Source organism: Gracilinanus agilis, chromosome 4, assembly GCF_016433145.1.
Source record: "Gracilinanus agilis isolate LMUSP501 chromosome 4, AgileGrace, whole genome shotgun sequence".
Taxonomy (NCBI): domain Eukaryota; kingdom Metazoa; phylum Chordata; class Mammalia; order Didelphimorphia; family Didelphidae; genus Gracilinanus; species Gracilinanus agilis.
Genome location: NC_058133.1, coordinates 286,611,443 through 286,638,710, shown reverse-complemented (window position 1 = coordinate 286,638,710; position 27,268 = coordinate 286,611,443).

Sequence of the window (27,268 nt, the reverse complement as noted above, 5' to 3'; positions counted from 1 at the left end):
AAATGAGTAGAACCAAGAGAACATTTCATAGAGCAACAGAAATATTGCTTGAAGAATGAGCACCTCCAGAGGAAATAACTATTTGTATCTACCTTCTAAGAAAAAACTAAGACAAAGCTTTATGTGTGTATATGTGTGTGCATGTCTTTTTGTCAAATGATGCCTTCTCTAATGAGGTAGAGGAGGAAGTTAACTAGGTATTTTAATGCAACAAAAAATAAAGTTAAATTTTAAAAAGGGAGATAATCTAGAAAAACTACATTTTGCTAAAAGGTACCATAGATGATGAATTAATTTTTTCATAACATGTTTCTCTGATAAAGGCCTCATTTTTCAACTAATCAAAGATTTGAGTCAAATTTATAAAAATAAGAGCCATTCTCCAATTCATAAATGGTCAAAAGATATGAATAGGAAGATTTTAGGTTAAGAAATCAAAATTATCTAGAATCATATATAAATACTCTAAGTCACTATTGATTAGAGAAATGAAAATTAAAATAACTGTGTCATATGACTTCACTGCTATCAGCTCACTCCTATGGGTACACTAAGGAATTGTTAATGTAGTTGTTAACTGGTCCAACCATTCTGGAGAACAATTTGGAACAATGCCCAAAGAGGTATTTTTTTAAAAAATCAATACCCTTTGGTCTAACAATATCTCTTCTGTATATGTATCCCAAAGAAATCAAAGGGAAAGGGAAAGGTCCTATGAGTGCAAAAAAAAATTTATTTCAGCTCTTTTTGTGATGGCAAAGAATTGGAAATTGAGGAGATACTCATCTAGCAGGAAATATCTGAATAAGTTGAGACATGTTTTTGATGGAATATTATTGTGTTAAAAGAAATGATGAGGTAGATGGATTTAGAAAAACAAGGCAAGACCTACATAAGCTGATGCAAAATTAAGTGAGAAGAATCAGGAGATCATTGTGCACCACGATAGCAACGTCATAATGACGATCAACTGTGAAAGCCTTGGTTACTCTCATCAATACAATAATCCTAGACAATTCCAAAGGACTCGTGATGAAAAAATGCTATCCACCTCTAAAAAAAAGAACTGATGAACACTTCAAATTGAAATATAACTTTTTTTGCTAATATGTAAATATGTTTTGCATGATTTCCCAGATACAATTGACATCCGATTGCTTGCCTTCTCAGCAAATGAGGGAGGAATAGGAAGGAGGGAGAAAAATTTTAAAGATACTTAAAAATAAATGAATAATAATTTTTAAAAGATTGAGGAATTAGTCTCCAAAGTTCCTTTGCCACAAAAATTGAATAAAGTATATATGTATCTATCTATAGATTTGTATGCATATGTAGATAATTACTTTTCACCATTAACCAAATCAAAAGAATCTCCATAAATAATTATATTTCAGCTTCTTACAGACATAATGAACTAAAAATATTCCTCTTCTCTTGTTTCTCTCTTCTCTTTTCCCTTACTTCAGCTGGTTTCTCTCTTGATGTTCACACACACTTACATGCTTCAGTATTTCTATTGTACTAGAAGTACTATAATCTCAAAAATATTTTTTATTCTTTCTCTTCCCTTTTTTCTGTACAAAAAGGAATTCTCTCCTTTCCAGTTTCTCCTTATAGTCATAATTTGCCCACTCTTTTCCATAATCTTCGCAACTGGATTTCATTGGCTTTCACTCAGGATCACTCAATGACCAAGTGTCTTCTTCCTGTCACACTTTCCTTGGGGCAGGTATAATATAAATGTTTCAAACTACCAAATATGTTTGGTAGCCCCTCCCAAACTCTTACAACTTTTCTGAGTCAGACAAGTATCCATAATTTCTGTGCAGTCTCAATGACAGTTGTTATGGGCTTACTTACTCTTATTCTATTCTCGATAAGAAATAGCTTTTCTCCTCTACCTATTTCTTTTTCTCCTTACATCCCATCTAGATCTTCTCTTCTTCAGGATCCATTTATTTCATTTCTTTTCTCAATGGTCATGAACTGGTCTTTGTGCCTGGACAATGAAGTTAGAAAAGCAAAATTCTCAGAAACAAAATGTACCTTCTTCCTACTATCTATGTAACAATCAATATATTGGAAAACATTTGTTAGGTACTTGCTATATGTCAAACATTGTAATAATGAGTATTTCTATTCTACATTCCTCATACAATCCAAAGAGTACAAATGTTCCAGTGCATTTGCAGTTTAATATCACCAGTTTAAGATGCCTGCTTAAGGTTAGTTTCCCTATATGGGTTTAACATTTATGTCATGACCCTCAAAACAACCTGTGTTTTTCAGGTGAGGAAGGCAATGGTTAGTAGATATGTGTTAATAGATGTGTCAGGCTGGCTATGAAACTCTACTTCTAATCTTCTTCCAGTCTAGCCTTGCATCCAAATCATAGAAACTTGATCCTATTTGGTCTCTTGAAATTGCTCTCTTTCCCTCACTATCGTTCCTTTCTATGTGACAGTAAAACTCCCAAATGAGAAGTCACTGGACTAGTCACTCATTTGGAAGCTTTGCCTGTAGCAGTATTGAAGAGGGTTATTTGTTATTATAATAGTAATAAAAATTCATTTTGAAGAAATATGCCCTACTTGATGGGATAGAAAAGAAATCCACTGCCTAGCATCTTGGAAATGTGCCTCTTTTCTGATCAGAAATGATCAAAAACTCCTCACGTCATTTGTGTCTCTCCTTATGAGACTTACATCAACTGTTCGAGCACCTACTCTCCTACAAATATCTTGAACATGAAGAATCAATCTATTGCTATAGTGGAAAATTTTTATGTAGAAATGGGGGGATAACCTCTAACCTAGTCACTTATTTCCCTTAAGCAGTCTCAAAATCTCCTTTGATAACTCAAGCACTTTCTCTTCAGTAAAATAAAATATATATTACATTAACTTTTTAAAGTCAAAGAAGACGATGAGCATATAGCCAAAAGAATGTAGCTGTGGGAAGGGTGATCAAGAGAAGCTGTCTATGTAACCATAAAAGATCCAGATGTTTCCAAATATCTGGGTACCGTGCTTTTATGTAGGCAACACTAGCAAATTAGTGTCTAGACTTTTTATCTGGGAATTAGAGTATCATATAGGAACACAAGGAAAGAAAGAAAAGAGAAGGGATGGAGGAGGAAGGAAAAAAGAAAGAACCAGAGAGAGCAAACAGACAAGCAAGAAAGATACCCTACAATAACAGGAAAGAAGATATAGAGATAGAGATAGAGATAGAGATAGAGATAGAGATAGAGATAGAGATAGATACACACATTGTCTCGGTGTTTCAAAACATGGAATTGGCAAAAACAAATCAGCAAAAACACCTGTGATATTAATGCTTATGTTCATTTTTATGATAATCCATCATAAAAAATGGCACATTGAAGTCCTATTCTGATGCCTCATCATAACATGAAAATAACTCTGGGTTCTCAAAGGCCACATGAAGAGAATGCATGATCTGGCAAATACTACCAAGCTAGAAAGGCTCTGAGTACAAACCTAATCAGACTATTTTCCATCCAAGGATTTGTCTAAGTCTGTCAAGGCCCATCACCAGAAGGCTGGCCACTAAGTGACAAGTTGTTTGGCCACAGTAGCTTGTAAAAATCATTGACCTAAGTTATGAAAGGGTTGGGATCTGAGTCATTAGAGAGAGCAGCAACAAAATCACAGACCTTGAAATCATCATAAACATAAACTTAGAGACTTACTGAATATTGCAGACACCAAAAGGGTTACATGCAATTTAAGAAATCTTTAAGTTTGAGAGCTTCCCTTTCTGTTTTTCATGACTTTTGCATGAAAGAGATGGGAAAGGGAGAAGTAAATCATATTTTTTTCATGTCCTTTAGGCCAGTGATGGGCAAACTACTCCCAGTGGGCCAGATCCAGGCCGTAGTTTGCCCATCTCTGCTTTAGGCCATTTATCAGGGGTCCAAGTCACTCATTCATCACTGAAATATAGATAATTTTTCTTAGCAGAATGATCCAGAGAAAGAATTTGTCTGGACTTGGGATCAAAAGGCATGAGTTCAAATCCTGTTTCTGTTCCTGGATGCTTGTACAACCTTGAGCAATTCCCTTCCCTTCCTTGTACTCAGTTTGCTTATCTATAAAATGAGACAGTTGAAGATTTCAAAGATCCCTACCAGCTCCTTACTTTCAGTGAGAACATTTGTTAAACTTCTACATCAAACATGTAAAACCCAGTGGAATCGTATGTCGGCTATGGGGAGGATGGGGGGGAGGAGTTTGGGGAGAAGGAAAGAACATGAATCATGGAAACATGGAAAAATATTCTAAAAAATTTAAATTTAAAAAAAGCTTCTACATCAATATTGAAATAATGAGATTGGAACATAACTGTATTCATAAAAGCAGGAAACCAATTTAATAGACTACCTGGTGACCTGCAGGATTTGTCTATTCCACTGTTATGTTTCAGTAAATAAGCTCCCCTTTCAATGAAAGGCTAATTCCTGCCAGGGTCCTAAAACAGGATTCTCCTCTCCTCTCCCTCATCATTTCTTGACACTTCTCTTTGTCTCTTTCCCATGGCCTGAGTCATTTAGATTAATCTAGAAACTAATCGAAGCTTGTCAAGAACTCATTGGCTAAGGTGGGGGGGAGAGAAAAAGAAGCACCCTGATCAATTTCTTAAGACAGAATAGTTAGGCAAAATCTTTGTGACTTTGGGTAAATCACTTACCCTCTCAGTGTCCTAGGTATTTGGTTTTTACTATAAATTGCACTGAAGGTACTGATTTACATTGGTAAGGGAGTACCCTCACCTGGGCATTTCTTATACCAGTGCATCATAAGGTTCGATATCTACATTTTTTTTAACTCAAGAATTTTTTGCTCACCTACATTTTTTCTGTTTTGGTCTGTTCTCCTTCTTTTTAGCATTATGTAAAGACTAGAATGCTACACTTAGAGCCAAGCAAATAGAGATTCAAATATTGCCTCTAGCACTTGCCAGCTGTCTGACCAGACTTGAAGGCATATATATGAGATTTAGTTACTCCATCTGTAAAATGGGGCTAATAAATACCTGTGACATTTGACTCAGACTTGTTATTATCCATCGAACCATGTGATTGATCATATGTTTTCCTTCTGTGTTTCTCCTCCCACAGTTCTTTCTCTGGATGTAGATAGCGTTCTTTCTCATAAGTTCCTCTGGATTGTCCTGGGTCATTGCATTGCTGATATTAGAGAAGTCTGTTACATTTTATTGTGCCACAGTGTATCGGTCTCTGTGTACAATGTTCTCCCGGTTCTGCTAAAAGGAACTATTTTTAAAATACAGTGGTACCTTGATACATGAGCAATTTGAGATATGAACAGTCACAATCCAGATTGTTGGCTTTAAGTCAGGAGATGATATTTGAATCACAAGCTTCTGCCCATGGGAGGAGTCTGAAGTGAATGAAGTAATCAGTACAAGCAAGATTAAGGAAATGTGGAGAATTGGGGGGGAAAATTAAACAGTTTATTGAAAAGACACACCCAGGTAAAGTTGCAACAGTTCCTGCATTGGACAACACTTGTTTCACAGATTATTGAAACATTCTGAAAGGAAGGAAGAAACAAACTTCCATGGAAAGGTTTTTATTGAAACAGCCTCTAAGTGAAATTGAGGAAAATGTGGCAAAACAGCCAGAAGAAAATGAGGATGATTAAATAAAGTAAAAAAATAACAATTGTTTAGCAATAAAGTTGCATATCATAAGTAATGTGTAAGGTCGATTTTGCATTTAAATGTAGTGTATATGTGTAGAGATTAAGTTATTTTAAGTGATAGCACACAAAATGAAAACCTTCTCTGCCAACATCTTCACCTGACCTTGAAGGTAAATAACATTTCATAAGCAAGTGTATTTCTTTACATTCTTTCTTATTATCCATAAATATATTTATTTGTTATTTATAAAGTAAATTTTTATATTTAAAAGCATATAAAACAAAAAAATCATGTGGTTTTTTGGGGACAGGATGGATTAATTGCATTCCCATTCATTTAAATGGGGAAATTAGATGACACATGAGCAAATTGAGTTACGAGCTTGTCCTTGGAACGAATTCAACTTGTGTGTCAAAGTACTACTGTATAGTTATTCTATACTGACATTTTATGATTTATTGGGGAGGAATTCATCAGAAAGGAAAATTTTCCTTTAAATATGATTTTATGAGGTTGTTGTATTATTTAATATGGTTTTATTGTATTTATATTTGCTGCTTTTCCAAAGAGAATACAAAACTCAGTTTTTGATTAACTCAAATACAAGTGAACTAAAGGATACTGGAAAGACATAGGATAGGTGTGCCAATAGACTGTAGATTAGTACTATGGATGACCTGTAGTTTAAAAAGTAGCATAAAACCCATTGAGCCAAGACTGAGCAATTAAAAAAAAAAAAAGTAAAATGGACAGTCTAAATGCTTCATGGATAGTCACAAAATAATGAAAGAAAGAAACAAGAGAAGGCCTCAAATATAGTAGATGGATCTTCTAGGGTGGATGCATAGAAAGATATGGACATGGATTTAGTGAGAAGAAAAAGTATAGTGAAATTTTCATCTGCAAAGGTGAAAAGAGTACCTACACCTGATAAGATCAAGAATCCTTCAGAGTATCAAAGGTCAGGGGAAGAAAGGACAAGAGAGAGAAATGGAAGAGAGGAGAGGACAGGAGAGAAGACAGGAAAGGGGAAGGGAAGGGGAGGAAAGGGGAGGGGAGGGAATGGAAGGGAAAGGAAGAGAAGTGAAGAGGAGGGGAGGGATGGGAATGGAAGGGGAGGGGAGGGGAGGGAAGGGGAAAGGAGGGGAAAGGCGATGAAGGAAATATATTTTCATTTTTCCATTAACATTTTTAACTATAATTATATAATCAAGCTTACCAATACTACTATCAATCAGGCACCATACTATTATTAATATTATTAGTAGTCACAATCATAATTGAAGATACAATATTCAAAATTAAATTACTTGGGGTTTAGGAAACTGATTAGTTATACTTAGATCTACTGATCTCGAATACATTATTTTACTCAATCATTTTATCAGTAAACTAGGATGAATAATGATTTTCTCCCCCAAGGGAATTAAAATTCTTTATCCATAGAATAAAGAATGATAGCAGAAACTTCTAAAGAAAAATATTAGTTTCTTTAAAATACACATATATGTATTATACTACAGATACAGTCACAACCAAAACCTTGATTAGATGAAAGTAAAAAAGAAAAGAAATATCAGTATTTAAATGAGCTAATGTCAAAATTTTGTACAAATGGATTTAATAAAGATACAGAGACAAAGGGGAAAACAGAAGGAAGGAAAGAAGGAAGATAGAAATGATGAAAAGAAAGAAGGGAGAGAAAAAATATACATGCATTTTAATCATTTTAAAACTGATATACATAGCAAATGAAAATAACTTTTCATCTTTTTGTACATTTTACATGAAAATATTCAAATAAACTTGCTAAAGATGTTCCATACCTCTCCTCCCCCAAAAAAAGGCAACTAGGTGGCTCAGTAGATAGAGATCCAGGCCTAGAGATGGGAGGTCCTGGATTCAAATGCTATACTTACCTGCATGACCCTGGGCAAATCACTTAACTCTAGTTGCTAGCCCTTATCACTCTTCTACCTTGGAACAGATACTTAATGTTGATACAAGGTTAGTGTTTTTAAAAAAATAAAAGATGGGAGGAGGGAAAATCAATTTTAAAATGCCTATTTCTTAAACTATGGCAAAGGGGTAGGTGAGGCTCTTAAAGTAATTCTAGGGTAGGTATTGCAAATGAAATTGACTTTTAGAGACTGCCCAGAGCTTTCAATAACCCAAATTGCCACCAATAGAAATTTCATTTTGTAGTTCTAATCTCCCAGTGATGTTTTATGACTACAGATCAAAAAATACCATAATTTATGAAGAATCAGAATTTCAGATGCTCTGAAGTTCAATAAAGAAATGAATTGTTGGTGTAAGAAACCTGCAACATATTAATGAACAGTGACTTGTATACCAAGAGATATTAGCAGGTTATCCAAATGCATGAACAGAATAGGAGGTAATGTAGCAAGAGCAAGAAAAAAGAAATAGCTTAGATATTGTACTGTTATATATTATATGTATATATATATGTATATATATATATATATTAAAAGACCAAGAAGGTCTTCAGAGTATTGGATAAATCCTCTAGGAGATATCTTTCAAAAAACCTATGTAAACAGTGGTGGACTAATAAATATTTAACAACTGGATCTCAAAAAATAAAGTGTGTGTGACACATTCAGGTTTGATCTGTGTTATTGATATTTTCTCTATTACTTGTTCATGTCTAGATTATCAACAAAATGATAAATTAAAGCCCTTGTTTGTAGAGTTTGCCACTTCAAAAGTATAAAAGCTCACAATGAAAATTTAACAAAGAGCTTTCTCAGGCTAATAGGAGCTGGATGCAGCACAACATTGGACCCAGACAAAAAAGATTAGAAAGAGTTGATGTGCACTGTGGAAGGGAATACCCACATGAAAACAAAAAAGATTAGAAAGAGTTGATCTGCACTGTGGAAGGGAATACCCACACGAATGAGTTCATGGATTTATTAAATTAATTAGGTATTTAGATTATGCTCAAATGATAATAATTGATACAAAGACTATTTTTTTTCTTTTCTTAGTGACTGGTACATAGCAGATAATCCAGGGATTATGGATAAATTATCAGATTTAGAAATGGAAGTTATCAAAGATTATCTAGTCCATCCCTTTCACTTTACAGATCAGGAAAATGAATCTCAGATAGATGAAGAGACTCATTCAAAAACCAAACAGCTTGTAAAAGTGGCACAGCTAGGAGTAGAATAATAGTACTTTTTCATTTGATCCTCACAGTAATATGAGGTAGATACTATCATTATCCCCATTTTACAGATAAAAAACCCAAGACTGGACAAGATTAAGTGATTTTCTCAAAGTAACATAAACTCCAGTAAATATTTGAAACAGGCTTTGAACTCCTATCTTTCCTGACTATTTCCAAAAGCTCTATCCACTACATCAACTGGCTGCAGCTGATGCCAACTCTAGTAATTTCTTGGAGAGCCTAACATTTTTTTTCCCACTTAAAAGACATCTCACAAGATTTCGTACCTGGCTCAACAGCAGGCAATGGAGGCCCACCAATAAGAAAATCTCTACTAGGGGCAGGGAAAGAATCCACCAGTAGAATGGATTGCTATGCTAAAGAATTCTAAATGAGTTGGCCCAGTGCCATTCTGACAATAAGAGCAGAAATGGCCTTATGTTAAGACACAAGTATGCTTAGCTCTAGTGTTTCTCAGACACATTTGCATTATTAACTAGATAACCCCACAACATGTGGGTAAGGAATGATTATTCCTTATTATATATATATTACAGCTCTACATTTAATATATCTTTTCATAGGATGCTAGAGCAGAAGGTGATACTTAAACACATCCAGTTCTACCCACAAATTGTGTCATGCCATCTCTGTGTCCCCAGAATATAGCACAGGGCAGTGTGAAAAGTAAATGTTTAGTAAACAGATTGAATCAAACTCACTCATTTTACAAGTGAGATAAACAATAGATCCTCCTGTGCCCTTGGAGTTGCCATGGAGATATGAATGCTAGATATTTATGCCTGATGGTCAGGACGGAAATCCTTCAGATATCTTCTTGATTCTTAGGGAGTTTGGTCCTGACCTGGGAGTCACAGCCATACTGACTGATAGTCTAAAAACTTCCATTACTAAAAAAAGGAGAAGACAGCTGAAGGTCACAAAAGACGGCCAGAAATCCTGACTTAGGCTTGCCTAGGCAGCGGTCATTACTGCTAGAGGCAGGAAAAACACTTTTCCATGCCTCAGGAGAAGTCCTAGAAAGAGAGAGTTATATATGCCATGCATTCTGGAGAGGGTAAAGGAAAAGAGCCCCAGCAGAAAGTCACCCCTTTTAGGGTCTACCATATGGACAACATTTCTTGGCCCAGTGGATGACCCTCTCTAACACATTCCCTCTATCCAATGGAGAGAAGGGAAGACAGGAACTAAAACTAAGAGACCACCTACATTTTGCTGGGTCATCAAAAAACACCAAGCCCTTAAATGTTGAGCCAGAATGCAAGTAGTTGACCAGAAATGGTCCAGTGTCCTCTGGGAAGAATGGGAGGATCTGTTTGTCACCATTACATACTTGTTGTACAGAAACTGTGGTACAATCCAACATAACAGACTTCTCTACAAGCAGCAATGCAAGGATCCAGAGCAAGGCTGAGGGACTTATGAGAAAGAAAACTGGCCACATTCAGAGCAAGAACTGTGGGAGGAGAAACACAGAAGAAAAACAACTCCTTGAACACATGGGCTGATGGGGATATTATTGGGGATGTAGACACTAAACGATAACTCTATTCTAACTATCAGTAATATGGAATTAGGTCTTGATCAATTATACATGTTGATAAATATAAAACCCAGTGGAATTGTGTGTAGGCTAAGGGGGGCTGGGAGGGTTGGGAGAGAGGGAAAGAACCTGAAATATGTAACTAGGGGGAAATATTCAAAATAAAGATTGCTGCAGCACCCACAGGGTGGAGGGGTGCCCACTTTGGGAATCACTGATCTATACCATACTTTTTAAGTGACTAATCGTAACCCATGACCGAGGAAAGCATTCCATATCCCTGATATCTGGTTATTAGAAACACAAAATGCTAAGCCTGTCTCTCCAAATTATAGTTGGTCCATACCAAACCAAGGCACTGTAATAATTAGATAAAGTCTACCCTGCCCATCTTTAGATTTAATCACCAAAGGTGAGAACACCTCTAATTCTGGGAGGTAATCAACTGACCCACCCCCTTGGCAGTCTACGAGAATTGTCTATTGTGATTGGACATGCAAATTAGAAGGGAGGAACAGGAAGTGACCTGTAAGTGACCCCTTTAAAAGGAGAAGGTCCTCAGTCAGCTGATGTTTTCGGTGGAAGAAAGAGGACCTCTTCTGGTTCATGGAGGAGTGTTGGAATGCTGAGACTCTGGTGGGACCTCTGACTGCTTCCCTTTAAATTGTCACATGGGTAAGTTAGGCTGACTTTCCCTCTCTTCCCTTGGCATTTCTGGAGGCTCTATCCTCAGGGAGGCCTCTCTTGCCTCTCTAATTGTAAAAGGCCTTGTGGCTAGAAGCCTTGTTTAATTAACCTCTGTGCCCCTCTGCTGGACCTCTAAATTCTTACCTGGTCCAGACCTCTGGTCTGGGCCAGAGTTTCTCTCTCTCAATTTTCCTACCTTCAACCTTCCTAATTATAAATAAATCACCATAAAAGTCAATTTTGACTTGAGATTATTCCTTAATTGGGGACATTTCCCCTGGCGACCACCTTTTAATATATTGAACCTATAAAACCCCTTTTTCTCCCTTACAGCACCAACAAGCTCATCCTCGAATCATTCTTGGTGATCCATGAAAATTATTGAGCACCATCCCATAATCATATGTAACAGTGTGGACTGAATTTTGCAAAGGAGGGCAGGCCATTGGAGTTGAAGCCATACTGCCCAGACTCAGGAGGGATTGGGCATTTGGGGGACCCTTCCTTGATCCATCTTGTACCCTTTCCTTTCAGTTATTTCCCTGTTTGTTAGCTAGTGTTAAGGATAGGATATTGGGTTCATAGTTGACAGAGAAGTTATCCCTGTACCCTCCTTCCTCAAAATCCACAAATAACCATTACCCTGTTATCCTGAATTTCCTTATCTTATCATAAATCTTTATTAGTTCATTAGTGGTAGCTTGGGGCTGTTACTTTGAGGGGAGGAAGACTGATCTTGTGGCTGAGGAGAAGACTAATTCCAAACACCATCTTGAAGGGCAAAGCTACTTGAACTTAGGCATGGGGAGGCTTGTCCCCATAGTGCTGGCTCTGAGGGTGGAATCTAACCCACTAGGGTCACAACTGAACCTCAACACCTTCCTTCAACATCCCCACTATAGCTTTGCCAATTTAGGGACCTCTTTGAGTTTATTCCCACATAGGTCTTCCCTGGGGAGGGGATAAGTGATTAGCTGCTCTGGCTCCATTGATAGCTATTGGGTGGGGGTCCTGATAAACACCTCCCACACCTGATAAACACCTCCCACACCATCGATACTCACTCTCATACACATTGTAGCCATGATGAGGAACACGATCTCCAACATGATCCTTTTAAAGTGTTTTAGTGTAGACATAGTTTAGCTCAGTGATGGGCAAACTTTTTAAAGAGGGACCAAAGGAAAGGAAATGCTCATCTGTCAGTCTGTTTCTAAGGCAACTCTTTCGAAGTTTCATCGTATTGCATCCTACTCATTGTATTCGTTAGATTAGGAATGATGTTTCACAGGCCAGGCTAGATAGAACATTTCAGGGGGGCCGCATGGGCAGTAGTTTGCCCATCACTGGCTTAGGTCAATCTGAGGTTCCCACAAAATGCCTTTGTGCTGTTGCCTTCTCCAATCATTCATTCCCCAATCAAAGCAAATGTTCAGACTGCATGCACAAACACACAGAGTGAAAGGCATGGGATTATTACCTCATGGAGCAAGGCCCAGGACCCTTAAATCAACTTTCAATCTCTCTATGTTCTCCTGAGTCATGCTAAGTCAATTAACATCTCTGATTATGATTAAGTAGATTGGATGGACTGATTAGGATTTTCTATTATTTTGCCTGAATTCTTTCTTTTGGTCTGCTCCCAAACCCAGATGTATACTTGTATGCTATCCTTCTAGGTCCAGTTGGCCTTTTGACCTACACAAAAATTAAATCACAGCCTATTTTAAATTCTTATTTCTTATTGTTCTTAATGTAAATCAATTAGGAATTACTGAGGACCTCTATTGCATTTCAGTTAATTATTTGAATGTTTGGTATCATGCAGACACAAGCAAAGTTTGCTCTTATCTGTTCAGTGGATTCATCTTAACCTATATAGTAATTGTAATAATGGACATCAGCAGTCACTGTTTTTCATTTCCATCAGTCTAGGAGCTCTGCTCCAGATCAATGGGACTCCGTGGGTTAATAGCCAGCAGCACTTATTGCAAGGGAGTTATTATATGCTGTGGTTGTCAATAGGAGTTAAAGTAAGGAGAGACCTGAAAATACAAAATGCCAGAATGGAATCCTAACATACTAGGCTGATGGAGGCACGCTACTGAGAGAAGCAGACAAAGCTATAAAGGACAAGTGGATAGGAAAATGAATATATAAAATACAATTCAATAAATTCACATCAGCTTTCATTCTCAGATTGTTAGGAGTCTAATATGTTCATGGCACTAACTAGGTACTTAAGATAGAAAAGAAGGTCTCCTCAGGGAGCTGATATTTTATAATTAAGAAAAATGTGACATATACATAAATATATAGATAATCTGAGACATCATTCAATAAGCATTTATTAAGTATTTATTTTATTTATTTGTTATTTATTATATTATAAGTATTTAGGTGACATACACTGTGCTAAGGACTAGGGATACAAAAACAAAAGTGTCTGTCTCCAATGATTTTACATTTTTAACAGTCGGGGCAACAGATACACAATAGATATGTATGACACGCAAAACAAAAACAAGTTAACTTTTGATACAGCCAATATAGATACAGCTAATTCTTGAAGGAAACACAGGATCTCAAAGGACAAAAAACAAAGGGAGAGCATTTGAGGCATGAAGAACAGCCAACATAAGTGTGTGGAAACAGACAGGGAGAAACAACAAGTCGGTAATATGGCTGGATTTTAGAGGATGAGGAAGGGAGTAATGAATAAGACTATTGACATAGGAAGGGCCTAGGTGGGGAAGTTCTATCAAATGCCAGATAAATAAATGAGTTTGTATTTCAGCCTAGAAGCAATAAGAACTCACTGGGTTTACTGAGTGAGGAGATGGCGAGAGACATAGTTAGACAAATACTTTGGGAAAAATAATATTGATAGCTGAGTGAAGGATGAATTGGAATACAGAAAAGACTTAAGGTAAGAAGAACAATTAGGAATCTAAGTGAGAGGTACTAAATGTCTGAATTGTCAGGGATCAGGGGAGATTGTCACGTGAGTAGAGAGAAAGGATTATATACCATATTAAAATTTTATCATGAAAATAAAAATGATGAGATTTGGCAGCTGGTTGGATATAAATAAGGAATAATGGGTTTAAGAGATCAGCTATCAGAGATCTGGAGAATCTTGAGCAAGGTGAATCAGTGAAGCCTTCAGAAAGAAGGTTTCCCTTTCACTATATTAGAAAAGAATTTTCAAAAAGGTAGATATGCATAGGGGGTGTATTTCATTCAGAAGGGTACCTTGAATAAATGAATAGAGAAATAAGATGGCATGTCTATTCTAAGGAATGACTAGTACTGCGGTATCCTGATTATTGTAAATAATGAATCCCCTGAAGTGACTGGGAATAAGGAATGTCCTGAGTGGTCGCATTATTTGAATTTCCACTGCGTATTTCCATTGGGGGAGAATCAATTACCATATTTTACATGATTATAACTTGGAATGGTACAAATTCAATTTGAATACATGTGACCACTTCAGGAGTTCATCATTGGCACTAATTGTGCCTGAGTTTTCTAGAATTTAAATTACGTGAGGGGAGTAATACAAAACAGGGCTAGAAAGGGAGGTTGGAATCAAATTGTGGACAGGCATAATTGCTAAACTAAAGAGTTTGTATTTTATTTTCAAGGCTAGTTGTTCAGAATCTTTTTTAGTAAGAACACTCTCATTACAGTAAAACAGTTTCATAATAGTGGTTGTAATATCTGTTGAGTAAAATGGTACATGACAAATAACAGATCCTGTTAGGAATGTGGATTCTTCAGTAGCTCCATCATAATTGCTCATAGCTCTCAGAGGGTTGCCATCACCTTCAACTTGGTTGCCATAGGAAATAAGGATCCTTTGAAGTACTTATACAAAGAATATGAGAACAATGGCTATAAAATATCATTTTAGTTGCATTGTGAGGGATTAGATAGAGAAGAGAAAGAGACAAGTTAGAAGACTATATACAGGAGTTCAGGAAGAGGTGATGAGATGCTGAATTAGGACGGTAGAAATGTGAGGCCCACTGTATTATACCATTGTCAGATCTTGTCTAGAATACTGGGTTTTGCTCAAAGGGCCGTGATTTAAGGAAGAAATTGAGAAACTAGGGGACAATCAAGAAGGTGAATGTCTTAAGTCCATAATATATGAGAAAACTGAAAGAACTTGGCATGTTTAATCTAGAGAAGACCGAGACAGATAATGATAGCCAACGGTGTTCAAGTATTTAAAGGTCTGTCATATGAAGAAGGGATGAAACTTGTTCTGTATAGCCCCCAAAGGAAGATTAAGGAACAATGGGTATAAGCTGCAAAGAGATTAACAGGTTAAATGTCAGGAAAAATATTCTTAACAAATAGAGCTGTACAAAAGTGAAATGGCCTGCCTTGTGAGGTGATATATTTCTCCCTCATTTGAGGCCTTTAAGAAGAGACTGCATGACTATTTTTCATTTTTGGGATTGTTAACCTTCCTTTCATTTAAGATCCTTAGTGAATGAGAGAACAATGCTTCAGCAAAGGAACAGTCCCAGGAGCCAAGCAAGGGGAGAATATCCAAGAATTGGATACATCATAAATGGTTCAAAAAGATCAAGGCACATGAAGTCTGAGAACAAGAAGATTGAACTTAGCAATTAAGAGGACATTAATGACCTTTGAGAAAATAGTTTCAGTAATATAGGACCAGCAATCAAATTGCAAGGAATGGAAGAGTGAATGGGTGGTGCTGAAGTAAACAGAGTAAGATAAGTAACTTCTTTTAAGAATTTGGGCACCAAAAAAGAAAGACAGAGGATAATGACTTTAAGGAAAGATGGAGTTAGAGTGTTTTGAAAAAAAAAATCCATTAAGTAACCAAAAGCTCATAAAGTTTAGTTACAAGGAAGATAAATAGATATTGAATGAAAGTTCAAGCCTTCTTTTGATGGAGCACTTGAATTGTTAAAACACTAATTAGGGAGCTGACCCAAAGAAAAACTTCAATTTCTTCTATACAGAGAAGGAAAAAAAAATTCTTCATAAATCCTAGGATCATAGGTGTAGAACTAGAAGAGATCTCAGAGGTCAACCTCCTAATCCTGAAGATGAAAAAAATAAAGCCTAAGGAAGGTGAATGATTTACTCAACACAGTCTCTAAATATAAAAAATATAAATATAGCTTCATAATAATTCTGAATTTAAATAATAGGAGAGGAAAAGAGTGTTTATTATTAACAGAGAGGACTTATTTTCCCCTGCAAATGGTAGCTTCAACATCTCTATAGTATATAAAAATGGAATCAAGTTTTTAGATCAGGGAGGAACTTTAGGAATCATATGAATCCAACCCCTTAATTTTACAAATAAAGAAACCAAGACTCCATGAAAGTAAATGACGTGCTTGAAGTCACTTGACAAGTAATTTGCTTGAATTATTTGAGTCATAATTTGAACTCAGGTCCTTTGACTAGAACTCCATTGTACTTTTGATCTTCCTGCCTAAAAAAAAAAATCAAACCTCCAAACTAAATGCCCAAATATAGATTGGGTAATTGAATTATCATTTTCTATTTCTAGTCAATCTAATTCACTAATTTTATTCCCCTATTTATATGCTTTTCATTTTGAATTACAGAAGATTTCTCTTCTAATCTATCAGTGAATTAATTAAAGTCCTTGAAACAATATATGAATATGAAACAATATATAGAGAGCCATCAAGTATAATTGTGATTAATAAAACAGGTTATAATTCCAATGAGTAACACTGGTTGGTCACATAAACCTGTTCTACTCAATTGCATTCATTTTTAAGGGCTAAAAGCAGATCAACTTTATATCTCTCTTGAGTTACACGAGAGGATAATAATAATGTTCTGTCTTTTATGTGGTGCCTTGCATCATAAATTACTTTCCTGACTTTATGTGCTATACTGACTGCATTTATAAGGATTATTTCCCTAGAAATGAAAATCCTTTTCCTTTGTTCAGGGCTATAGAGCCACAGAGAAGGGGTGGTTTGTGCAATTATCCAGAAAATTAGTGTAGATCTCCCTGAGTGATCCAGATGGTCCCATAAGTGGTCCCAAATTCACCTGACATTTTTAGCAAATCTTTGCTGGACTTTGACTCCATCATGTTTTCATGCTTTATATGAGGACTAGTGTCTTTTTGTTTGGAACTATTGAAGCATAGGGTTGATTGTATGAAAAATAGAAGTTGGGTATCATCTGAGAACTAGATTGGCTCTAAATCTCTCTTGGGTCAAAAACCCACTTGGGCATGAGGGATGATTGATTTAAACTGACTTTCTATGCAGCCCCAGTCCACCAAATGGTTGTCCACCGTCTCTCCCCTTGACTTTATGCAATATACACTAGACTCCCAATGATCTTTTAAAGTTAGGAGGCATTTTCTCTAAGTAGGGAAATCTGCAAGTTATCCCAGTGATCCAAGGCCTCTAAAAATAATTTGCCTGAAGTAGTCAGATAATTTAGGCCAAAAAAAATGTTGAGAGAATTTTCTTGAATTACCTGAATCCTTGGCTCAATTCTCCCAATAAGTTTTTTATATTTTGATATCATTTGGGGTTATATTCAGAAAAGTGAGAGTGGAGACAAGCCCTTAGTAGCATAGTTGATTCAGGATTTGGGGCTTTAAAAATGAGCAGTTCAGTTGGAAAGGTAATCTATGAAATGCACTTTTATTGGTGTTACTAGAATATGCTAACCACTGTTCTAAAGGCAATAATATTAGCTAACCCTTATATCAAACTTATTTGCCAGGCACTGTGCTATATCCTTTGCAATTATTATCTCATTTGGTCCTCACAACCACCCTGGAAAGTAGGGATTATTATTTTCTTCATTTTAAAGATGAGGAAACTGAGGTAAATAGAGATCAAGTGATTTACCTACAGTCATATAGCTAGTAAAAGCCAGGTGAGACTTGAACTCATCTCTATTAGTCTATCCATGACATCACCTAAGAAGGACATAAATATACTTGCTCAATATCGTGATTGGAAAAACAAGACTAACACATATGAAATAGCAAACAACACATCCAAATAAAATAAATTTCTTAATTATATGGTCAAAGAAAGATAATTTTGACTAGTGGATAGAGAGCTAACCTTCCTTCAAACATACCTGAGTTCAAGTCCTGCCACTGACATTAAGAGGATGAAAGTGACTGGACAAATCACATCTCCTCATCCCAGGAAACTCTTGAAAATAATAAATCACAGAACAGGTGTGTTAGTCTGCATTGCTATAGTAGGTTTGCTAACTAAGAATTCCATCTGCCAAAGAAGTCATAATTTGGGATTATTTTTAAGTGTGATGCTGTAAAGATCTCTGGGCTAAATATCAGGGGACCTGAAATTTTGGTTGAAATGCAGCCCAAACAAGCTGTTGCTCAATCATTTCAGTCACATCCAGCTCTTTTTTTTACCACATTTGGATTCTTTTTGGCAAAGATTCTGGAATTATTTGCCATTTCTTTCTTCAGCTCACTCTACAGATTCTTCATCAAACAAGTCACTTCAGTTTGTTTGTCTCAGTTTCCTCATCTGTAAAATGAACTAGAGAAGGAAATGGCACTCTAGTAGCATTGCCAAAGAATCCACAAAGGGGATCACAAAAGAGTCAGACATGACTGAAAATGACTAAAATAACAACAAACAACATCATTTGAAAGTTTATTGGAAGATTTAAGATTTCAGTGCTTTGAAGAATGATTATCTTATTGTAATCACTCTCTCCACAAAAGGTGATCAACTCCCCTATGCCTGATGGATCTTCATGAATCACTTCGACCAAATAAATAAATAGTTGCCTTCCGGCCAACCTTCTAAACATAGCTAGGGGCTGCTTTGTGAATGGTAGACAGACAAATCTGTTGCCAAAGTCTTTCCAGCTTGGTAGAATCTACTAGGATTTTCATTGTGCTAACAAAAACTTCAAGAACTCGTAGACACTCTACTCCATGGTTTCACTATGGAGGATAAAGATGCACACATACCATAAATGATTAGAGAATAAATTTCTGCAGTTATGATTTTTCAAATTTTTTAATTATTCAGGGGGGAGGTAATGTTCAGGCATTATTTTTTATTTTGCAGATGGGAATGGAGACATAGATTTGTTTAGCAAAATTCTCAAGGCCATGGAACAAAGTGAGGAATAAGAAAAAAATGGAATTCTTTCTGAAAGATGGACATGATGGCATGAAGATATATCCTGGCTCTGGTATTTATTAACCTTGAGCCCATTATTTAATTCTCAGAGCATGTTTCTTCATCTGTAAAATGAAGGGGCTGCAGGGAATAATTTCAATCATTATCTTCCAATACCAAGATGACTCATGATTCTAAAAGAGGAAAATGGAAAAGGCATTGAGTGACAACATGAGGTAGTGGATAGAAGACTAGAGTATGACCACTATGGAATACCTGGATTCAAATCCTGCCTCAGGATTCTTACCAGCTCCATGATTCTGGACACATTATATAACCTCTTAGTGCCTCAATTCTCATTTTTTAAAATGATGGTTGTATTAGATGGCCTCTTAGACCCCCTCAAATTCTAAATCTATAATCTAGCAAAATAGCATAAGCTGACTTAGCGCCTTTTACTCCCCAGTCATTCTGTTCTCAAGAGAGAAGTGTATATGATTCTTTTCAAATGAAAAGGCCAATGGTTAGGGAAATATCTAATGACAAGCTTTAAGAAGAAAGAGACACAAGAAGATAAAAGTCAGAGGAAAAATTTCCACAGATACCAAAATATTTGTAATAATTTTGTGTGTGTGTGGTAGAAAAAAACAACAACCTGGAAATGTAATGGGCACATATTGATCAGAAGAATGGAGGATGAACAAACTGCAGTGTATAATTGTATAGAATTTTATTGTGGCATAAAAACTAATGAATATGAATGTTTCAGGAAGATTTATATGAATGGCACAAAACAAAATAATATAACCATAAGTACAATTTATTCAAAGGCTACAATAAAGTAAAGGAAAATAACACTTAAAAAATCAAAATTTAAATCAAAGTAAGGGGAAAGTCTTGACCATTGGAGGACTAGTGAGGAATTATCTTCCAATACCAAACTGCTTTCTCCCAACGAAGAGGCTATAGAGTAGAGAGGAGCAAAATGTACTGCTGTATTGAGACAGCTAGACTGCTCAGTGGATAGAGCTCTGGGCTGGCCTGGAGTCAGGAAGAACTGAGTTCAAGTCCGACCTCAGACACTTACTCGCTTTTTGACAATTTACCTGGACAATTTAGTTAAATTCTGTTTGACTTAATCCGCTGGAGAAGGAAATGGCAAACTCCAGTAACTTTGCCAAGGAAATCCTAAAGACAGTATTGGTGTGAAATGGCCCCCAGCGTCACAAAGAGTTGGACAAGACTAAATGGCTAAGCAACAGTCATCTATCATATGTAGGTAAGGAAAATGTTTACTTTGTTTTGATTAGCTTTACTTCTTTATTCCAAGAGACTGTGGAAGGGGGTATAAATTAGGAAATTTTTTAAGCATAGAGAAAACATTTTTAAGTGGGGCAGGTGGGTAGCTCAGTGGATTGAGACCAAGCCTGAAGATGGTTGGACCTAAGTTCAAAACTGGCCTCAGACACTTCCTAGCTGTGCGACCCTGGGCAAGTCACTTAATTCCCTTTGCCTAGTAGCCCTTATAGCTCTTCTGCCTTGGAATGAATTCATTCCAAGACAGAAGGTAAGAGTTTAAAGAAAAAAAAATTTTAAGACAAAAATCTCCTTCCCATGAGGACCAAAGTACTGACTGATTATGAAGTAAACTGTTTTGTAAATAATTTGTTCCCTCCTCTTGTAAAAGGCCAAAGTTGTCTTCATAATGGGGCTTTATTTAGGTTATTCATAATTGAATGGGGAGAATAATTCAGAAAAGCACTCCCATAATATTTTACCTTTATAGTCTTTCTCCCCAGTAAAAACAAATTCCTAATTAGCATATTCCAAAATTTTACTTTTCTTTATTTTTTCTTTGCCAAACTTGAGAGGCAACATGGTTTCTAGATTTGGAATCAGAAAGACTGGGAGTTCCAGTCTTTGCTCTGAAATACACTGGCTCTGGAACTCTGGGTAAGCCACATAACTTCTCAGTGCTTTCAACAATTAGAGACAATTCTCAAAGGTTCTAGGCTATAGACAAGGTCTCAGGCTAACTACATCAGACAAGAGAATTTTCACAATGGAAGTTCTGCCACACTAATGAAATCACAAGTCCAATGCCCAGTCCCACCCCCAACCCCAAATGAAAACAATTAGAAAGGTTGAGAAACGGGAATGTTCCTGTTTTTACATTTATAAAAGCATCCACACTTGCCATATATAAAAAAAGCACTTAAGAAAAGAAAGAGAAACAGAGCCAAGGAAAACCAAAGGGAACATCCACTCCAGTTCTTCCTACATTTACAGAAGGTGAAGGTTAGCAGCTCATTTTTATCTGGTTCATCTGCCCCTACTGATTGCTACTCTCTGCATTAATATTCCTAACTGATTGAACATCGTGGGTGTACTGCTTAGTCAGGATTCCACTACAGACGTTAACACTGAGGTATCTATCTACATAAAGCATGAGTAGCTGCTTGTTGCCCTAGGCTTACTTTCCCTAATTGTATTGTTTTGTTGTTCGGCTTGGTTCAGTAAACTGGTTCACTTAATTGTGTAACAGCATAGAAAAGAAAATATAAAAACATGTTTTGTTTAGTAGCAGCTTCCTGCCTGGCATCTCCCAACCCCTCCAGTGCCAGGGGACACTGACTATGGAAGGTGAATATGACCCGATTTTCAGGTGATTGGGGAAAACTTATTTGGGCTTGGCAGATTGTCATTTTTTTTTCTTTCTCCCCAACCGCCACCATGGCTTGTTTAGCTAGATCCCAAAGCACACTGACTGGCTTTGGGGAACTGGTTATCTGGGAAGTGGTAGGACATCATTTGTTCTTTTTGAAGCTTGTGCCCTCAAGAGATTCTGTATTTTTGAGGAAATTCAATTGGTTTACTTCAGTGGTTCCCAAACTTTTTTGGCCTATCACCCCCTTTCCAGAAAAAATATACTTAGTGCCCCCTGGAAATTGATTAATTTTTTTAAAAAAATTTAATAGCAATTAATAGGAAAGATAAATGCACCTGTGGCCATCATCACCTCCTGGATCGCTGCAACACCCACCAGGGGGCAGTAGAACCCATTTTGGGAATTACTGGTTTACCTTGTAAGAACAAAAAAAAGTTAAGATCCATGACTCATCAGCGATCAAATAGCTCCCATGGAAAACCTAGCACCCCTCCCCCAAGTACTTAATACATTTATGAGTTGGCTATTCTTCTGAGCAATCTGAGAGACAGATTCATGCCATCATCATTTTAGGAAAGAGAAAACTAAAACCTAAAGGAAGAAAAAACTTAGCAGGAATATACAATAACAGAACTCAAATAAATGTGTTACTTTGTAAATCAAATAAATAAATAAATGTTACAATAGAAATATATTGCCTAATCAACACAAGCTCTTTCCCCCTTTTGCTTTCCCCAGATTTAACCAAAACTTCAAAGGCAAAATTTCCATCTCTCCCAGGACCTTAGGTATACATTTTATTCCCAGCAGGACCAAAAATAAACACAATGGGAAAATATATATGTAAAATATTGGGATAGTCCTTCTTCCCCAGAAGAAGAATTATCCCAATATTTTATAACTTTCTAAAACTTTCTCAGCAAGACAGAGAAATAACTTTGCCTCAATTCACTGAGATTTTGAGGGTACTCACAGGCAGGACTTTTATCCTTCTACATTTAGAAACAACAAAGCTTAGCCTCTACTGAACAAGAAAAAAAGAGTTAAAATGTGAAGCTACTAAATGGTTACCCTATCAGTAGGGTGAACAGATTCACAGCGTCTCTTCTTGGGGCTGGTGTCCCAGAATTCTCTACTTCCTTCTTATAGGGTGGTATCATAGCACCTGTATCTTTATGAAACATGACAAAGTCCTCTCTTCAATATCTCCTCCTGGAGGAAGAACAACTGTTTGTCATGTGTATGTTTAATGATATTTTTCCTGTGTGCCTAGTTACATAGGTCAAGTCCCTAGTTATATGAATAATAACTAGTTGCCTAATCAGCACAGACTCTTTGCCTCCCTTACTTGACCATGATGTAAACAAAAATAAAGTGATAGGTTTGCAAAGGAATAATTGTTGTAGCTGTTTAATAGCATGGATTGAACCAAATACACTAAAAACAGATCTTTTCACAGAATAAAAAATAGGCCAGCATTTAAGTTCAAACTATCTGCCAAGCACTGTGTTAGGCATTATGAATATAAAGATAAAAAAACAATCGACATTTATTCATTACCTACTATGTGCCAGACACAATACTAAGTGCTCTAATGGCACTGACCTTTAAAACAGATACTACAAAGAGGCATATCGCATACCAAAGATTTGGACAATAGCAGATATTAGGAAACCAGTAGAAGAAAAGTCTCACACTCTCAAATAAATTGTGAAAGGAAAGGGGGGAATGATATTACCTAGAAGTATCAGAGAAGGCTTCATGGAGGAGGTAGCTAACCAACTCTTTGAAAATAGCATGATCATTGTTACCTATTTCAGATGAAACCAATCATTATCTAGTTTCACTGGGGTTTGGAGTAAATTTTGCAAAAATGCAGTTGACTCATCCACTTACTGCCATATTAACCTCTAATAATGTGTGACAGTAGTAAGAAATAGTTCTGTCTCAAAACAAATCACCTGCAAAAGGTTTCTGGCTTTGTTTTCCATTTCTTTTCTTCCAAGATAACTAATCCCTCAAGTCTCAGTTTCAACCCAAAATGCCAGGAGAAAAAGAACTAAAATACAGATCATGCCAAAATATACAACAAGCAAATATGCCAAAGAATAAGAAAAGGAAAATAGAGTTATGAAGTAATAACAGTATTTCTGACTGCTTTCCATGGCTATTTCTTGGTCTGAGATGGGGAAATGTGGATAATTGAAGAGGAAGAAAACCTTCCCTTCAAAATTAAGGATGGGAATCAGAGTCTTCCCAAGGTCAGACCCTTTTTCCTACTTCAAAGTGCCAAGTGTTAAAGCAAACAAAGACAGGAGGTTGAATCCATTCACTCTTGGCAAAATTCAGCTTCCTGTTTCTAAGAAAAAAGGAAATTCTTGAGGCTTGTAGCCTATCAGATGGCTTTTGCCAAATGTTTGGATGAACCAAGTACAAATAAGTCAGAATGCTGTCAATTCAATTTCCTGTGAAAAGTACATGGGTTTAGAAATGCTTGAGGGGAAGACATATTTTAGATTCTGCAGAAGACAAAATGTTTGGAAAATATTTGACACCTTCAATAAGTTTGAAATGATCACTATCTGGGATTGAATGCTATATTCTATAAGAAAAGAGCTATAACTTCAGAAAATTACAAAAGTTAACAACAGTAACTCCAATTTATTTAGCATTTTAGATCTGCAATGTCATTTATATGCATTATATCATTTGATTTTCACAATAACTCTGTTAGGTAAATACTACAGCTGTTTTCTCATATTACAGATGAGAAAACTGAGTCTGAAAAGTCAAGGGGCTTGCCCACAGTCACACAACCAGTAAAGATCTGAGGTAGGATGCCAGCATCTTTCTATGATGATAAAGTAAGCATCATAATTCCTAACCATCAATAAAAATGAAATTTTGCAACTTATAGTAGAATATAAGCTCCTTGAGAAGCAAGGACTGTTTCAATTTTGTCTCTGTATGTCCAGTGCACAATAGGTGGCACAAAACAGATACTTAATAAATGCATGACTTTCTGTAGTAGCAAAATCTGAAAAAAAAAGTAGATATCAATCAGTCAGGGAAAACAAACATTGTAAACACAAATGTAATGGAATATTACTGTGCTGAAAAAAACAATGAATATATTGAATTAAACTTGTAGAAGAAAGGAAGGAAAGGACAAGGAAAAGGAAAGGAAAAGAAAGGAGAGAAGAGGAGAGGAGAGGAGAGGAGAGGAGAGGAAAAAGAAAAGGAGAAATGAAAGAATGACAGAAGCTTTCATTTATAGGTAATTAATATTAATTCTTGGTCTACTTTATCACATATGAAAGTTAAGATGAATTCTTGGGCCAAAGTTCAAGTTTAAGAGATAAACTATGTGCCTACATGTTGATATCATAAAAGCAGCAGGGCAGTAACCAAGGAGATATTAAAACAATCCCATAGTAACACAAAGGATTAGATATTGGCATCCCTTTAGATTAGTTATACTCAAGGAATCATTCATCAGTCACACTGTCAAGGCATCTGGCTGGCATAATGGATAGAATTCCAGGAGAGGGACAAGAAGATCTGAGTCTTTTAGATAGAGGTATCAAAAACTTCATGGAGGAGGCAGATACCTAACCCTTTGAAAATAGTATAATCACTGTTACTTATTTCAGATGAAACCAATCATTATCTAGTTTCAATGGGGGGTTGTAGTAGACTTTGTGAAAATACAGTTGACTCTTTCCATTTACTTCCATATAAGCTTCTAAGGCTATATGACAGTAATAAACAGCTTTGTCTCAAACCAAAACATCCACAAAGGAGGCTATTTGTTTTTCTCCAACAACTTACAAGCCAGCTGTGTGACACTGGGCAAGTCATTTAGCCTCTGTTTGCCTCAGTTTTCTCATCTGAAAAATGGGAATAGTAATGATATCTGCTTCCCAGAGTTGTTGTGAGGGTCAAATGAAATTATTATAAAGCACTTAGAATACATACAGCCTTGTACATAGTAAGCACTTTATAAATAGTGTTATTGTTGTTGACACTGGTATTATTAGTATTAGTATTATTATCCAGATTGAAGTCTATATTCCTACTATGGTCCAGAAATTTCCTCTTGCAAACTCATTCTAGCTCTGGAATTCATACACTAGAAATACCCTCTGCCCCTGTGGCCTTCCCTCTGACTGTGTGCCTCCATCCAGAACCTTCATTTAAAGAAGGCAGGCTGAAAGATGTAAATATGGAAAATTATTTTTAAAAATAAATCTATATTTGTATATCTATATCTATATCTATCTATCTATATCTATATCTATCTATCTATATCTATATCTATATATATATGTATATATATATATATATATATAAAGAGGACAGGCCAGTTATATCTTTCTTCCTTTCCAGGCAGCTCTCTAGTTTCTCTCCATCATACCTGGTGCCAAGTACCTTTGGTCTATCTTCCTCCTTTCTCTTTTTTATCTTCCTTTTGTGTGTTCTTTATTTTTTTAGAATGTCAATCCCTAGAGAGCAGGAATTATCTATCTAGTTTTATTTGTTATTCTCAGTTCTTTACACAATTTCTGTTAAACATTAAATAAATGCTTGTTGACATGAGAACTTGGTGGAACAGTAACTAAAGGAGAGACACTGGGTAAAATAAGAACTTTATAGTATGATATTTCATTAGAAATTTCACTGGGAATATGAGGAGTGCACAGCTAATAATGCTATTTTTTCCAAATGCAAGGCTCTTAATCAATTCTGACTATAGTCACTATTTTTTAGTATAGTTTTAAACCATAAAATCCAAGCTGAAGGATTTCAGACGTCATCTAGGCCAAAGCGTTACCAGAGCAAGAATCCAATCTACTATATCACCAGGTCATCAGTATCTAATAGACCCAGCCCTGATTTCTATAGAAACCAATGCTTCTATTTGACACTAAAGCTGGTCAACCTTGACCTCCACAAAATAGGCAAGAAAAATCCATGCCATTAGTTTTCTAGGCTAAGAATTTACAGTGAGATAATCAATTGTTATTGCTTATTCTCTACCTTTATAGTAATATTTAGGACTGCTAGGTAGCTCAGTGTATAAAGCACAGAGCTTGGAATCAAGAAGAAGACACTTACTAGCTGTGTGACCTGGGGCAAGTCATTTAATTCTATTTGCCTCAGTTTCCTCAATTTTAAAATGTTTTGGAGAAGGAAATGGCAAACCATCTAGTATCTTTGCCAATAAAACCTAAATGGGATCACGGAGGGTTGGAAACAACTGAAAAAACTGAATAGCAAAAAAT